At 51.3% G+C, this 14,536-nt stretch overlaps 1 protein-coding gene across 2 annotated transcripts in view; it reads right to left on the bottom strand.

The window, feature by feature from the left end:
- Nucleotides 1-14,171, bottom strand: part of Slc6a6 (solute carrier family 6 member 6) — a 75,054-nt gene extending 60,883 nt beyond the window's left edge. Inside the window, exon 1 of one of the 2 annotated variants that reach the window (XM_021188845.1) lies at nt 13,930-14,171. The gene's annotated coding sequence lies outside the window, so the exon portion shown is untranslated. The remainder of the gene's footprint in view (nt 1-13,929) is intronic. The other variant, XM_029535398.1, reaches the window with a different exon arrangement.
- Between the last annotated feature and the right edge of the window lie 365 nt (nt 14,172-14,536).

Below are 14,536 nucleotides of genomic sequence, written 5' to 3'. Positions count from 1 at the left end.
TGCAGCCAAGCCTGACAGCCTGAGTTTGATTCGCCAGACCCACACAGCGGAAGAAAACTGACTCTTTGCAACTTGCCCTTTGACTTCTACATTTAATATTAACGCATGGCAAAGTTTTATACTCTTTACATTATATATATATATATATATATATATATATATATATATATATATATAAAGGTAGGTTCTTTTTGCTGGTGTGCACAGGTGAGCCACTCACTAGAGCAGAAAGCCTGCACTCCCACTAGCTCTGTAGTCTGCCCAGGTCCCAGACCAGTCACTGGCTATCCCCTATAGACAGTGTAAGGCTAGGCAGATTCTCTTCATTACTGTCACCATCATTACTGTTACATTTCTGTGTGTGGCAGGCAAGGGGAGGGGCAGGGGCATGTGGAGATCAAGGGAAAGCTTGCACGAGGCTCCTGGGGACTGAATTTGGATCAAGTTTAGGAGGCAGCAAGTTCCTTTGCCGGCTGAGACACCACGACTGTCCAGCCCCAAGATTCTTAAGAACGGCACAGTCCCCCAATTACCACATCAAGCTTACGGAGACCCATCGCACCCAGGAAGCCTGCTGGACTCTGATGGACAGCAGCTATCCGGGGATGGCCCAGAAGCCATCTCATGAATTTTGATTTACTTGTTCATGTTACCTAGAGTGTTCAGGGTGGACCCCCAGAGCCTTGTGCACACTCAGTGGGAGCACCACAATAGGGATACACCCCAGACACTTAAAAAAAAAAAAACAAAAAAACCAAAAAACCAAAAAACCAGAGAGTCTCTGTTCTTTAGGGAAACAGACAGCAGGGACAGAACTCTGGGCTCGGCGTCTCAGGCCACCCGCAGAGCTGCCGGCCCAGACACAGGAAGGCCTTTCAGCATTCCTGGATTATAAAAATGTGTAGAATCAAGAAAAGCATTCTTATCAATGAAGATCTAAAATTTCAAGGACACTTAAACTGGAATTAATGGTGATGTACAGGGATGAGGGGGGTAGCTAGGCAGGGGCACCTCTCTTCCCCCCCTCCCCAAGCTCCACTTCTCCTCTCTGGCAGCAATTCTAGCTTCTTCCACAACCTGAGCAGTTATGGCTGCTCTGTCAGTTCATTGCCAGCCTCCCTCCTCAGAGCACTCACGGCTACACCCTAAGCACACGGAGCTCAGGCACTGAGTCCAAGGTACCATATGGTAAGAACAGTCAACAATTTCTTAAGCACCTACTATGTACCAGGCAGTGTTTGAGGAAAGACCGAACCTCAAGAAGCAGAGATCCCCTGTTCTCAAGGAACCCTGAACCCTAAGGTGAGACTGAAACATGAGTGGGAAGTCACTGGAGCTTCCTCCACTTCCTTGATGGATATTGCCCTACAGAAGCCGAGGTGGGTCAGTAATATCTGCAATGAGTAAGGCAGAGAGACAGGAAACGGTAACGAGTACCTGACTCCCCTGGGCCATGCCAAATGAAGGAAGATAACGAGGAAGATGGAGACACTGTGTTTAAAGCACAAATTCTCAGCACATTGTTCAAGGAACCTTGCCTCAGCTTGCCTCAGACAGATAAGAGCAGCCCTCTGTATCAGTGGGTCTGTGTGGCTAGCTGGCACTCATGTAGGAACACTCTGAACTGATTTGTCTTGGTGAGGCACATCTATCGATCTCATCCTATCAGGAAACAGATCTCACCTCTTACTTCTGGAGGAACATGTGAACTAGACCTGGCCAATCAGAGCTGCTCACTCGTGGACTTGACTATGCCTGGACAATTCGAATGACAGCCAGAACTCTTGTTAAAAGCACTGGGGGGGGGGGGGTTGGGGAGTCGGCAAGATGGCTCAGTGGGTTAAAGACACATGCCATATAAGCCTGGCAGCCTGAATGCCATCCCCAGAACCCATACAAAGGTGACAGGCGAGAACAGACTTCATAGTTGTCCTATGACATTCACATGCATGTTAAGTCATGTGCACTGCCCCCAACACACACATATACATAGACCATGCACACATACATAATCCTAAAATTATTTAGAGGAGGAGCAGGAGGAGGAGCAGGAGGAGGAGCAGCAGGAGGAGCAGCAGGAGGAGCAGCAGGAGGAGTTAGAAGAGGCTTCTTCTAAGTTGAGATGGCTTGTGGAGATGGGGTTTCACTGGGGCAGCTAAGGTCCCTAAAGGAGAATGAAGTAAGCACCAAGGAACACAGCGCCCAGAAATGGAGCAGACTGACATCTCAGCACCGGAATATAGCCACACCCAGAGGATTCCTAACCTGCACTCTTCAGGTGACGTAGCAGTCAATGTTCCAGTTACCTCTAAAGTTAATTTAAACTGATTTTTTTGCCGACTACCACCATAAGAACCCGGTCTTCTTAGGGCATAGAGGAACACACATGTAACCCCAGCACTGAAGAGAGTGAGGCAAAAAGAACGTGCGTTAGAGACTGACCTGAGCTACATAGAAAAACCACATCTCAAAAAACTAAATAAATACAAGGCTAGCGAGATGGCTTAGCGGCTGAGAGTGCCTGCTGTGCTTGCAGAGGGCTGGAGTTCATCTCCCAACACCACATTAGGAGACTCATAACCAACTGTGACTCTGGCTTCAGGAGATCTGAAGCCCTCTTCTGGCCTCCTAGGATACACACTTGTACATACACACATACATGTACACATACATACACATATGTATACATACAAAAACATATACATACATATACCAATATAATTAATTGAATACCTAGAGATATGGTTCATGGGTAGGGTGTTGCCTAGTATGACCAAGGTCCCGTGTCCATCCTCAGCAGAGTGTGTGTGTGTGTGTGTGTGTGTGTGTGTGTGTGTGTATGTGTGTGTGTGTGAGAGAGAGAGAGAGAGACAGACAGACAGACAGACAGACCTGTGCCCTGGCTTGAACCTGCTGTGTCATTTTATGTTCCTTCCTATCTGACATTCAGCCCATTAGTACCAATGTGGAGGATGCAGGTGACAGAATGACTTGACATCTGAGGTTCCCCACAGCCTGACATTCTGTCTGTCAGGTGTCTGTTGCAAAACTTAGGCCTGACCCTCCCCCTCACTCCCAGTCCTCGCAGGGCACACAGGAAGACATACATGTTCAAATCAGTCCTCACTGGTAGGCCTGTGAAACATCTGGAGGACTCTGCACAACAGGCTGCGAACCCCACCCCCAGCTCTGAATGCCAGATATGGATGGAGCCACTTATTCTCTCCACTGTCCTGTGATAACTGTCACTTCTGGTCCAGTGACCACTATGTTCCAAGAACTCAGACTCAATCTGTCTTTTTCTTCCACTTACTGAGGCCCGGTGACCCATGTAAACATACGGCCCAGGCAGGTAGGAAACTAGACCTCGGAGCCCCTATGCATCCTCAAAGCAGAGCCCAACCGGAGACAATTCCAGAGGGATGCAGCTTTCCACAAGGGCAGCTTTGGTCCTGGGTCAAGCGCTTCTGCTAGCCCCCATGCTAGAATGTCTCTAGATGACCAGAGGCCATGTGAGGGGTGTTCCAGCAGGCTCTGTGTTGTCTTCCAGGAGCCGAAAGCCTCTCAAAGACTCCCCTCCACCACTGCCACCCCAGCAGGCAACAAGCCAGATCCCATGCTGGGGGCCTTGTCCTGACACACTGCCTGGAGCCACTAGGCCTGTCTGCAGGGCCTGGCTGGCCCTGGGCTCTCCCTGACTTACATCCGACTTGGCCGCCTGCAAAAACCTCCCGCGGCTTTTTGGACCGCCAACACTGCAGAGTAGCAAGCGGCTTCCCCATAAGCATCCTTTCCAAGGTGGCACTGGCCCAAGGCCGGCTCAGCCAGCTCTCAGACCTATGACCTTGAGTCAGTCACCTGCCCCCAGGAAGGCTTTGGGGTTTTCCTATGCAAAATATGAACACTAGGGAAACAGAATTTATCATATTATTCATCTTTTGGAGGAGAAGGGTCTACAGCCTGGGTCTCACTCCCTATGTGGCTCAGAGACTATACTGCCCTAACTCCTGGGCTCTGGCCACGCTTCCTCCTCAACCTCCCACATAACTGGACCACAGGTGTACCCACTGTACAGCCAGCTATCTCAGCTAGGCTTTTAAGGAATACCGAATGCTAGGTCCCAACTTGGAGACTCCAACTTGACCTGCATCGTGACAGGGAGAAAGCCTAGTGTGGTGGTGCACACCTGTAATCCCAGCATTCAGGAGGCTGAAGCAGGAGAATCGGGAGTTTGTGGCCATCCTGGGCTGTAGAAAAAGTTTTTTAAAGAAATCACATCTATATGATTTACAACCCCATAACACCACAATGAACCACACCTAGTAGGCTCCAGGACCCTGGTAACAGCCATCTCAAGTCAGGAAGTTAAGAAATATTACTAATGGGCTGAGGGGTCAGGGGAAGAGAGGGGCTCAGGCTGGGGCCTCAGGGAGAACTGGTGTTAGCTATCCCCAATGAGTGTAGGGACAACAATAAACAAGATTTTCCTGGTGGCAGGTTTGGGGCTTTCCAAGGATGCTGGCAGAGGCTGGACTCTTTACATTCAAAGGAAGCAAATTATCCTTTGACTGGAGCCTGTACCCCAGAAGTAAAAATAGAAGCTGACGCTAAGAAGGGGTGGCTCTTGCCTAAGGAGGAGACCACTGTGACAGGTTCCAAGTGATTTCCAATTCCAGCCCTTTAAAAAAAAATGATTTGTATTTCAAGTGCATTGCCTGTTTGAGGGTGTTGGATGCACTGGAACTGGAGTTACTGACAGCTGTGAGATGTCTCGTGGTTGCTGGGAATTGAGTACCACTCCTCTTAGTGACCGACCGACCGACTCATCCCCTACCCAGTTCCCCTTTCCAGCTCTCACTGTCCCCGCCTTCCTACTAAGCAGACCCACACACATGGACCCTGGAACTCACCCTACCCGGAGAACTGGGCAAAATCTCAGGGAAGGTCAAGCTCCCAGCAATCCCTCATCCAGTCCACACTGACTCGGTGCCCTTGAATCAGCGAGGCGGGGCGGCTTCTCCCTCACGGCCACGAGAGGCGGCAGGTTCCGAGACAGTGGGGTTCAGGGACACAAGGAGGCATCACAGCTGCTGCTTAACACCCTCCACACCACATCCGACTTCTGCCACTGCCACAGTCCACCGTGCCACACCTCCCCCACTGTGCCCCGATCGGGTACAGAGGAAGAAATAATATCAGTGTTTCACACTGCTTCCCAGGACTGGAGCAAAGCCCTTACCTATCTTTCTGGGTCTCATCCTCAGAAGCAACACCCCCCCCCCCAAATTCACAGAACACTTGGAGCTGACAGGGGGTGGGGGTGGGGAAGAGATATTCCACAAGAGTTGACACATTTTTTTAGGCTCACCACAGGATACCTTTAAAAGAAACCCACCTTCTACTGCAAGAAATAAAAGACAGAAATAGACTCCATAGCACCAAGGGAAGGGGCTAGCAAGCGTGGGTTCTCTCTCTCTCTCTCTCTCTCTCTCTCTCTCTCTCTCTCTCTCTCTCTCTCTCTCAAGGTTTGTTCTAATCTATATTCTCCCACTAACAGTTTAGGCAAACCCACATTGTTCCCAAGGAGATATTCCTTACTAAAAGCTGGCTGCCACAGCTCTCTGCTCAGCACTACTCTGGAATTCTAGTCTCCAAACTGGGATGCCTCCTTTCACAGCAAGGGTCAGGCCACCCTGGAAAATCAGCAAGAGGACAAGTATAGGTGTGCCTCACACTGTGACCATACAGACTTAGGACTCTTTTCCTCATGATCCACAAGTGATCTCCTCAAACCCAAGGACCAGAGAAGGATAAGGATTCACCTAGGTCACACAGTAAGAAAACCAGAGGCCAAGGACACCAGCCCCGGCTCACAACGCCTGGCTTTGATTTTATACGTTCGCCTGTATAACTTTTTTACTGGACATCCATCACTCTTGCCAAGCAGACAGCCCCAAGCCCTATCCACTGGTGATATCCGCACAGCCTGGAAGGAATAAGTACCTGCTAGGTGGGTGGATGGGTGGGTCCAAGCCTGGACCAATAGATGTTCAAAGAATAGGCTCTCATTTCAGGATGGGGGTGCACTTCTGAGAGCCAGACCCCCTCTGCTAGATGCTGGAGTATCTCCCCTTCTCTCAGTGTGTCCCCAGCTGGTGGTCAGGTGGATCGGCAGGCTCACAGAGGTCCAAGATCAGGCCAGGGGACAGAGCTCTTAGGAGCTCAGGCAGGGAAGTTCAAGTCCTCTTTGATTCTTGTGATCTTTGGTTTCCTGTATGTTAAGCACCACCCAGGGTCAAGGAATGCTTCTTGGACCAGGAAGCTTCCAGCTGTACTTGAGGAGTGGGAAGAAGATGGGGAACAAAGGACTAGGTTCAACAGAGAACCCCAGACTACAAGGAGAGGTGAGCCCGATCTGAGAAAGGAGTCTAACATCAAATTCTTCTTTAGAGTTTGGTCACAGAGTTCACGGGGCGCTCTGGAGCCACGGGGAGCCTCTTGAGCAGGAGACTGGCTTAGCATTACCTCCTAGATGGTATAGAGAGGTGCTCGGGAGACATGGCGGCTGGTCGGCAGGCGGTGGATGCCAGTTGCCATCTGGTGATAGAATGACGGTCCTTGAAATCAGGACCAGCCTTCCATTGGGACTGATTAGCCCTGGAGCAGGGGCAGAGCCCTCCGAACGACCCTGTTCCAGTGCCCTTCACCCACTAGGCATGACTGCCACAGATCCACCGGCCAGCCACCCTTCTCTACCCCCTGCCAAGCATCTAGCAATCTCAGCCTTTGGGCTTCCCGTAGGAAGGGGGTTGATGGAATATGGCAACCAGTCATATTCCACGTCTACCCTGTTACAAGCACCATGGAAACAGGACACTCAGAATGTCCCAGCTAGGAGACCTAGCCTAAAAGCTCCATCTACTCAATAGAGATACTAAGGCTGGGGGCGGAGGGTGGGGACCGGGGATGGACAAGGTGAACAGACTAGCCAGGCCAGGAGATAGGTAGGCTCAGTGAAAGATGTCTCCTGTCCACTGGATGCCCAGCAAAGTTGGGCAGAACGTCCTTCCCACCCTTCCCCCACGCAGCTCAGTCCTGGGCTGAGCAGATCAGGTCCTCAGTACCACGCTCCGGGTTCTTCCCCAAGCTTTCTGGGAGTTGGGTCCTGGACTGTGATTATCTCTCAAGCAGCCTGCCCTTGGAGGGGGTGGTGGGGGGTGCTTCCTTCCCATCCTGTTCCCATTAACTGAGACTAAGAACAGCATGGAAACACTGAGGTGAGGGGCTGGGGTGTGGCCCAGTGGCACAGCACCTGCCTAACTGTAGAAACCTCCCTGGGTTCCATCCCCAGAAAAGTCAGTTGCACAAGATCTTGCCAGTGTCCTTAACCTACCTCTCAGAAGGGGAGTTTTACATAATCAGCATGGTGGGCACAGCAGAGGCAGGGAAACTGAACAATAGGTCATTGGAAGGTTGGATATCTCCCACTGATAAACACCTCAACCCAGACCTCACCAGAGCTCCTAGTCTCTGAGGTAGGTGGGTGGGTGGGGCAGGTTAGCTGGGTGATCCCAAAGTCCACAGTCCCTGAACTCCAGTCAATGGACCACTCTTCCGCACACCTGCGACTTGTTCCCAAGTGTCTGCCCTCAGCATTAAAGGTCTGAGATTGTACATTAACCTCCAGATGCTCATCTTCTCCCCCTCCCTATGTTGGTCTCACTCTCCCGAGGGACTGCGAGCTGCCCAGCACCAGAGACTGGTTCATTCATTGTTGCCCTTCCTACCCTTGGGACGGTGCCTGACGTTCAGTAGGTGCTCAATAGGCATTTGCGGTGCAACCAGTGGTACACACCTGCAGTTTCAGCCACCTGGGAAGCTGAGGCAGGAGAATTGAAAGGGTGAGCTCCTGTATTTAGAAAGACACTCCTGCCAGCGGTAAGGGCTCGGGCTGATGTTCACCTTCAGGGCAAGTTGGAAGCCACTGAGTGAGGCGACGCCCTCACTGAGCTGTAGTCTGGGTGGTCAGCTAGGACAGAAGAGGCCAGAGGGTCACAAGCCAAGGATGTGCACAGTGGGCTGGTGGGCTTGTACGTTCTGCAGTGGTGTTCTGCAGGGCATTCTGCGGGGTGGCAGGTCACAATGGGCCATTGTTTGTACAGACCAAGTGGCAGAACCTGGAACAGTATGACGCTGTTTTTTGTTAAAAACAAAACAAAACAAAACCACAAGTGGCTAGCTGGCTAGCTGGTTGGCTGGCCGGCCTGCTGAGCAAATCCTTACTCCCACAAGGAAATGAAAATGGACCCAGAAAGTGATAAAAAGCAGTCTGCATCCCGACAGACACTGCAGGTACCACACAGCTAGAGCTGAATGTGAGAGCAACGGATGGTCTTAAGGTCTTTATTTAGTCATTTTTAGCTTTGGGGGTGGAACCCAGGGCCTCACACTTCGCAAGCACACACTCCAGAGTATACCCTCGACCCAACCCTTTATCTGGGTGTTTTGTAGTGACCTGAAGGGGATATATTTTAGCTTCTGCGAGTTCTCTATTGCTTGAGGTATATAATTTTGGTAACTGAAAAGTGAATCATTTGACAGTTTGTCATTCCTACACAAATGAAATGGTATGTCTATTAAAAAGGCTAGCACACAATGCCTACAGGAGATTCTCTCACAATCCTACACCTATAGACAAAGCATCCGCAGGACAGTTGGACAAGCTGTCGTTTGGTTATAATGCCTCTTGCCCAGAGGGCACACTATAGTATTCAAATACAGAAAGCAATGACCTCCAGTCTATACTGCCTTCTATCCGATCCCTTTACACATAATTAAGATAAAGTTTAATTTATAAATTAGTCATTCTGAGAGCAATAGCTCATAATAAACTAGAGTTATATATAACCCAATCCTGTCATAAAATGTCTTCAACAACACATGAACTGCTCATTTCCAGAACTTTCTATTTAATAGTCAGTGCTTCAGTCATATATAATACACACATACAGTCCTGGGACTACAAGGGCGATTCACCCTGCCTGGCACAAATCCACTGATATGAGGAGGTGACTTGGCAAAATTCATTCACAGTGACAGACATCTAAAAGTAGCTCTCTTAAGGTGTGGAGAGAGATGGGGATGTGGCTCAGTGGTACAGTGTCTGCCTAGCAAGGGTGAAGTTCCCAGCCCCTCCTCAAGCAAAAAAGCAAGGAGCAGAGGAGCTAGAGAGAGGCCTTTGCAGGTAAGACAGCTGGCTGTGTGAGCAGGAGAAGCAAGGGCAGGTCCCCAGCACCAAAATAAAAAGGCAGATGTGGCCCTACACTCATGCAGCCCAGCACTGGGGACAGGGGGAACAAAGATGGGAAGATAGAGTATGCTGGCTGCCATTCTAGCTCCAGGTTCAGTGAGAGACTGTCTCAAAAAAAAAAAAAAAAAAAAGACTAAAGGAGAAAGGCAGCTGATATCGAACTCCACCCTCCACACAGATATGTATAAACATGAACATATCCACACACATGCACACCACATAGACACACACGACAGGTAGAAAGCAACTGAAAAGATACCTAACATTGACCTCTGACCCCCCACAAGCACACACACATATTTGCACGTACACTCCCCATACGTCAACACACATGTTTATTCACAAACATGTGTGCAAAACATAGGGATGTTTTTATCTTGATCTGGGTGGTAGTTACACTGATGTCTGAATTTACTGAACTTCAAAGCATCTCTGCATTATACTTCAACTTTAATTTAATTGGTGGAGGGGTGTGTGTGCCAGAGATCAAATTCAGGTTAAGCACATATTGTACAGTCCCAGGCCCTTAAAATATCTTTTTCCTTGGAAAAAATATAATTTTTATTATTCTGTGTATCTTATGTGGCATGCCAGGATCTCATGTGGTCAAAGGAGATCACTGTGCGACGACTCTCTCCTTCCACCATGGGACCTGGTAATCCTGCAAGTGATTTTTACCTGATGAGCCATATCTCAGGGAAGTGTTAGGCACAGTACCTCACACCTATAATCCCATAACTTGGGAGTCCAAAGCAGGAGTAGTGTAGCAAAATTCCTGGCCAGTTTGGGCTACATAAGTTCCAGGCCAACCTTCCCCCTCCCCCACCACCCTTGACACACACACCAAAAAAAAAAAAAAAAAAAAGACAAACATTTCTATCTTCCTGCCTCTCCAACCCCACCCCTCCCTAAGCTCAGCCTCAGCTCATGTTTCCAAAAGAATCCTTTAATCCAAAGTGGTCAGAAGGGAGAGTGCAGCCCCTCTCAGGCCTGCCCATAACTTTCTCTAAAGATGCCAGATCTGCATGCTCCAGGGAGGTGGAAATCAGCAAGTTAATGGCCTGGTACCTGTTAAACAGGGTGTCCAGGCTTCACCTGGCGTTTACAGAAAGAACTTGGGGCCAGATTCATTGGTCCAGAAAATGCCTTGTACCTTGTCCAATGGTAGGCCAGTTAGCAACCACCCTTGATCTTTGGAGCCAATCCAGTTCCTTGCTTACCATTAGGGGTTCCTCCCCAGGCTCTTGATTGACTCCTGCTACTGTCCCCAGATGCTGTTCAAACCTATTTGTCTCCCTGCTGTCCTCCTGATAACTATAAGCCTGAAACCCATAGCTCTCCATCACCTGGCTCTGGCCACATCTATTCATGGCCTCTCTCTAACTGAGACCCTATGGACACGTTCTATAAGCACACTTAGCTATTTCATGTCACGGTACATTTAAACCCTCTGTGTCCCTGCCTACCAGGCCAGCTCACCCTGCCTCTCTGCCCATAAGAAGCATTGGCTCCAATATCACACTGGCTCACAGGCTCTTAAGTCTTCCTCAAGGCAATCATGGATGTCTGTGGTCCCTGCAGCAGCCACTCCCTCTAGGTTATTAGTGCCTCAAAGTCAACATTCTACCCCAAATCCAGTGCCTGTCCAGGGCTGACCTGAGCCAAGGTTTCTTAACCACCTAAATGAGACACATTAAGAAAGAGCCCTAGGCCAGGCAGTGGTGGCACATGCCTTTTAATTCCAGCACTTGGGAGGCAGAGGCAGGCAGATTTCTGAGTTCGAGGCCAGCCTGGTCTACAGAGTGAGTTCCAGGACAGCCAGGGCTATACAGAGAAACTCTTGTCTAGAGAAAAAAAAAAAAAGGAAAAAGAAAAGAAAAGAAAGAAAAGAAAAAGAAAGAGCCCTCCACCAGGGCATGATGCCCTAGAACCGTAGCTACTCCACACAACACATAGATTCAAACTTCTTTGGCTAGGCTAACTTGACAAACACCATGAAGTGAGCTGCAGCCTCAGAGAGTCTGACTGTTGCCAGAGTCAGTAAGCACAGCTGGAACCCCAGGCCAGCCCTCTATTCCCACCCAGATCACGGCAATGGCAGTAGCTGGGCAACATTCCAGGGAGTCCTTGTGATTGACAGCTCTTTCCTGGGTCCAGGAATGTGCTCAGTGACTCATGGCACCTTATCACTGAGACCTTTGGAAACTTTCGGAGAACTAAACCTTTGACAAGTCGAGGTTAGAAGCAGGGACCCCCCCCAGTGCCCAGCCTGCCTCTGGGTGGGGTGGGGGTGGGGTGGCACAACACCTGCTGCATGGATGGTAGCCGAGCTTCACTGGAAGGCGCAGAGAATCAAGAAGGAATACAAGGTACTAAGGACGGTCCCCCCATACACCCTCCAGCCCTAAGGACCGGAATACTTTGTCTCTCGTTTTCTCCAGAACCTGCTCCACCTTAATGTCCCCATCTTAATGTCCCTAACAAATCGGTGGCCCAAGTGCTGTGAAGCCTAAATGCAAAAAAAAGCTGGCCGTGGCAAAGCTTTTTGGAATCCCAATTCTGTATAGTCCAAGCAAGGCAGGCTCCTAGGCAGCTCTCATTGGCCCATCTGTAAAATGGGCTCTTCCCCCACCCCTGAGCCTCCAGATTCTACCAAGCAGATGTGGATACAGAGGGGGTTAGAAAGTCAGGGAGGCTGACCACAGCAGAGCTACAGGCAGTACCAGGGTATCCCCAGAGGACAAAAGCTCTCTCCGGACAGCACCATGGCCCTTGCCACATACCACAGTGACCCAAGACCTCGTGACACCCTCTAATCAGCAGCTCTAGAGCCGAGCCCGGCTTTACAGCTTACCACAAGCTTATTCAGCCTCATCTCCCTCAATCCCTTCAAGGACAAGGCGAGGCTGGCCTTAGCGTCCTTGTCGCCTGGACAGCCAAGCCCAAGCTAAGAGAACTACCCAAGGTCACCATTAAGAGAGACACAGTCTTTCTGGGGACAAGCAGACTCTTGGATCCCTGGTTGACATATCCAGTGGGTAGTATGCCCCACCCATTTTACAGGTGAAGAGACTGAGGACAAGAAATATTGCCCAAGGTTAACTGAGTGGCTGAACCAAGGTCTAACACAGCCTCCAACCATCTGCCAATACCATCCTATTGTGGGTTCTTAGCTGGTGCCTAGGTCCCCCTCCAGCCACCCACCATCATCTTGCTAAAACACCTCCCTTTCACCCCCCACTCCCCGATGACTCCCTGGTAGAGAGGGAGGCAGGCAGGCCGTTGCTAAGCATTCACCAGCTCTCTCATAAAAATAAACTCCTTCTGGCTTAGAGACTCTGGGTGAGATCCCCTCCCTACCAGCAACAAAAAAAAAATTTTTTTTCTTTTAATTTAAAAAAGATCTCTATGACATTTATTTGAAAGCTAGCTGTGCCAAATCGGAGGCCAATTTACTGACATCCAAATGGAGCCACGTGCCACCAATCCGCAGTCCGAAGACCCTCCGGGTCAAGCGCCTGGCCAGGCTTTGAGATGATTTATTTCTCCAGGCAGGAAATGGGGGCCCAGGCTGTCTCCCAAGCCTTTGGGGCTGGTCCTAGGGAAGGCAGGGATCTGGCAGAGGCCAGGCAGTGACCAAAATAGCCAGGTCGGTGGCCCTGCTGAGCACACGCCTCCCTTGCCGCCAGGCTATAGCCTAGGTTGAGGCTTTGGGACTGTGGAATCTGTCCCTGAGACTGGTTCCTTGTGTGGCTTCCCCAGTGGGAGCAGACCAGAACCTCCCACCCAAAAGAGGAACCCATAAAGTGAAGGGGAGCAGTCTAGAGGAAGATGCGTCCAGCTGGTGCTACCCACTGCCCATTGCCCCTGGCTGTCGCTCCGGGGCCTCAGCCCTGCTACTCAAGCCTGGGAGCGGCTGTCACACCTGCGTGCCACACCCAGGCAGCACCTGGAGCCATACCTCCCTTTTACCTCTCCTAAATACTACGGAGAACCAAAGATGCCCATTGGGCCCACTGGGCACAAGGGATGCCCTCTCAGGTACAGCTGAAAGACACTAGACTTGCCCCCAACCAGAGATCCAGGGATCCAGCCACATTCGGGGACACACACGTGCACACGGCCAGGGTTCCGGAGACACAGCCACACGTACAGGTTCACATAGGCAAGGTGTGTGTGTGTGTGTGAGTGTGTGTATCAGGAGACAGAGCCACACGGCCACACTACACTCAGGTAAGGCAGCCCTGGACATAGGGAATATCACACACCCCGGGGCGCACATGTACACGGCTGCCTAGGGTGGAGAAACGGCCACTCTCAGAAACAGACATCCAGGGACAAGGAGACACCCCGTGGGACGGACGGACACACACACACACACACACACACACACACACACACACACACACACCTGCCGCCGCACCAGCAGCCCCAGCCCCTTCGCCAGGGAAACAATAACTCCCTCTCCAACAGAGCTGAACAGGAGACCCTCGGTCTCTCCCTCAGGGGTGAAGGGGATGAAAGAGCGCGGGGGGAGGCCAGACCCGCAGGGACGCGGAGAGGTGGCAGAGCGCGGCCCGGGGAGGGGGCTGCAGTCGCGGCCCGCACGCTCTGGGTACCTGGGTGGCTAAGCCCACAGCGGATGGCCCGGGGCTGGCGGGGCTGGCCGGACTGGCGGCGATCGCGGCGTTGGCGGCTGGGCACGGGAGCTCGGCAGCAGCCAGGTCCCGGAGCACGACGCTGGCGGCGGCGCGGAGGAAGCGGTAATTTATAAGCGGCTTCTCCCTGACCTCGCGTGTCTGTTGTCTGAACAGGCAGCTCTCCGCATCACCCATCCTGCTGGGTGGAAAAATACCAGCTTGGCCGGGCCTGGGCGGGGCCTAGGGCGGGGCCTGGACTGTCAGCCACGCCCACACATGGGACACACACACACACACATACACGCGCGCGCGCACACACACACGCACACACACACACACACACACATGCACGCACGCGCGTACGAGCTCGGACACACAAAGAGCCGGAGCTCGCCTCGTCGAGCGCGCGCACCCATCCTCGTGCTCCATCCAAATGCTGGTGGCAAATGGCACTGCTCAGGCCTCTCATGCAGGCGATGAGGAGTTAGAGACCCAGACCCCTGGCTCATCTCCTGTCCTGATAGCCATTACCACACCACAGCGCTCTCTAACACATCCACCTAGGTCTGTGGAGGAGGCCTGTGGC

The sequence above is a fragment of the Mus pahari genome, chromosome 2, assembly GCF_900095145.1.
Source record: "Mus pahari chromosome 2, PAHARI_EIJ_v1.1, whole genome shotgun sequence".
Classification (NCBI taxonomy): Eukaryota; Metazoa; Chordata; class Mammalia; order Rodentia; family Muridae; genus Mus; species Mus pahari.
The sequence above is the reverse complement of the archived record's forward strand: the minus strand, read 5'-3'. Positions and strand labels throughout refer to the sequence as shown.